This window comes from Tauraco erythrolophus, chromosome 25 (assembly GCF_009769465.1).
Source record: "Tauraco erythrolophus isolate bTauEry1 chromosome 25, bTauEry1.pri, whole genome shotgun sequence".
In the NCBI taxonomy this organism is placed as follows: domain Eukaryota; kingdom Metazoa; phylum Chordata; class Aves; order Musophagiformes; family Musophagidae; genus Tauraco; species Tauraco erythrolophus.
Genome location: NC_141489.1, coordinates 7057602 through 7060379, shown reverse-complemented (window position 1 = coordinate 7060379; position 2778 = coordinate 7057602). Strand labels below are relative to the sequence as shown.

Sequence of the window (2778 nt, the reverse complement as noted above, 5' to 3'; positions counted from 1 at the left end):
AAGGTGCAGCAGATGAGAATCTCTACAGGCAGATAGGAGCAGCCTCACATTCACAGGTCCCGGTTCTCATGAGGAACTTCAACAATGGTGATATCTGGTAGAGGAACAAGACAGGAGAACATAAGCCAGTCAGGAGTTATCTGGGATGCATGGATGACAACTTCATCACCTAAGTGAAAGAGATTAAACTAAGACAGGTTTTCTGCTGGAACTCAGGCATACCAAGAAGAATGAGCTTTTTGACAATGGGAAGATCAAAGGCAGCCTGAGCTGCAGTGACCATGAAATGGTGGAGGTGAGGATCCCAAGGGGAGCAAGAAGGATAAATAGCAAGCTCACAGCCTGGGCCTTTAGGTCAGCAGACTTTGGTGTCTTTAAAGATCTGCTCAGAAAAGTTCTGTGGGATAAAGCTCTGGAGGCAACAGGGCTTAAGAAATCTGATGAACAGTCAAGGACCACCTCCTCCAAGCTCAAGAGCAGTCCATGCTAATGAGCAGAAAGTCAGGCAAGCATGCCAGGAGGCCTGCAGAGATGAACAAGGAGCTCCTGGCAAAACCAAACCACAAGAAGGAAGAGTACAGAAGGTGGCAGCAAGGACGGGTAACCTGGGAGGAACACACAGGCACTGTCCAAGCATGCAGGGGTGAAGTTCAGAAAGCCAAAGCCCAACTGGAACTGAATCTGGTCAGGCATGTCAAAGGCAAGAAGAAGGGCTTCTGTAAGGACACAGGGGACAGAAGGAAGGCTAGGGGAATTGTGGTGCCACTGCTGAATGAGTGGGCCTTCTCTGATGCTGCACAGCCTGGTTACACAGGACGTGGAGAGGCTGAGGTGCTGAATGTCTTCTTTACCTCAGCCTTTACAAGCAAGATCAATCTTTAGGAATCCTACGTCCTTGAGAGCAGGAGCAAGGGAGATGTATCCTTGGTGGAAGAGGATAAATTTCAGGGAATACTTAAGCAAACTCGAAGCTTCCCTCAGAATTGTTACATCTCACAGGCAATGGTAATTCTGGTTTTTTGGAAGTCAAATATTTTCTCCTCATCAGCTGTGTGCCATGCCAAGAAGTGATTTTTTTTCCCTTCACATATTGTGCTGTCCACCCCATAATACCCCAACAGTAGAAGAGGGCCCACATAACTTTGATTTTCAGCAGCAATGCAAAAATGGGGGAAATAACCTTTGCAGCCCTCCATACCCATAGCTTGGGGAAGGCTGCTCAGTTTCACGGGTAAAAGACTTAAAGAGTCAATGAAACCCCACAGTGCAGCCCACCTGCACCCTGCAAGTTGCCACTGGAATGAGGTGGGAGGGAGGGAAAGAGAAAGATGTGGCATGTCCTCACGCAAGGAAGCCCTCGGGTGACCAGCCAAGGATTGCAGGGCTGGGAGCAGCTGGGCCCCTTCCTGTCAGTGCAGCCACTGGCAACCCCACCAGTGTGCCCCAGGACAGCATCACTCACCTGCGCTGCACCCATGCGGCACTCGAGCTGAGTCTCCTGCCAGCACTGTCACATTCCTGCCCCAGAAATCCTGGAGCCTCTCAATCCCAACACTCAGAAGAAGCTTCCATGGGGGAAGGGTATGGCATAAACCAGGAAATGAAAAGGCGGCATTAGGAAAACAAGCTCTCAGCCCGTGTCATTAGCTGGGAGGTTTTCCGTTCATCATGAGCAACTTAGAAAATTGTCCCTTCCGTAGAAGCTACCTCTGGGCCTGGGGCAGGTCAGGGCCACTACAAAAGCCAGCCCAACCCCTCGTTCTCTCATCCACTTCTCTCACGTCCACCTTGGGAACCAGGTGAGTCTGAAGCTCTTTCTCCAGTGTTTTTTTTTTCACACAGATGGGCACTGCACCATCCTATGCTGGGTCATGAGAGGGGGAAAAGGGGTGAAGGTCTTCCTCAGAGAGTGTCTGGAAATGGCTGAGGGAGCTTTTCTTTTTAAGAGACAGGCAGCAGTCTCTTTGGGCCTGATGATGCTCTGCATTTCCTTGCAAAGAGTATGTGGAACTTGGCTGAGGTTGTCCTTCTCTGAAGAGTTTGGCAGCAGCTTCGTTGGGCCTGGGTGATGCTTGCAGCACTGTGTCTGGTAACCGTTTTGCCTCTCTGCACAGTTTCCAACTCATGGCTCAGCAGGTGCCTTTGACATGTTTGTGGTGGAGTGACAGACTCCTGGCAGACTCTGCTCACATGTTCCTGTGCTCTGCTTCCTCCCTGCTTCTCTCCCAGGTGCCTCTGCAGCCCAGAGACATGTCCTGCTACAACCAGTGCCTGCCATGCCGACCCTGCGGCCCAACCCCGCTGGCCAACAGCTGCAACGAGCCCTGTGTCAGGCAGTGCCAGAACTCCACCGTTGTCATTGAGCCTCCTGCTGTAGTGGTGGCCCTGCCCGGCCCCATCCTCAGCTCCTTCCCACAGAACACTGTTGTGGGCTCCTCCACTTCTGCTGCTGTTGGAAGCATCCTCAGCTGTGATGGAGTGCCCATCAACTCTGGGTCGCTTGACCTCTCCTGCATTGCCAGCCGCTACTGTGGCAGAAGGTGCCCCCCATGCTAAAGCCACCGGTGACAGCCTGGACAAGAACCCCCAGGAACCTAGAAGCTGATGCTGGACTGAAGTCAGAGCTGCTGGCCATCAGTTTCAGAGAGGCTTAGAATAGTTTGCTGCCCTTCCAAAGGAGGGCAGCTGGGGCCCTCTGAAAACATGGCCAAAGTTTAACTCCTCAGCCTTGCACTCTCTCCAATCTCTTTCTTGTCTTCTGTTCTTCTGGGTCTAAGA

The 2778-nt window shown here is 51.9% G+C and overlaps 1 pseudogene; it reads left to right on the top strand.

Annotated features, from left to right (window-relative positions):
- Positions 1-1766: 1766 nt before the first annotated feature.
- On the top strand, positions 1767-2556 carry LOC147527032 (feather keratin Cos2-3 pseudogene; annotated as a pseudogene).
- The last annotated feature ends 222 nt before the right edge of the window (positions 2557-2778 follow it).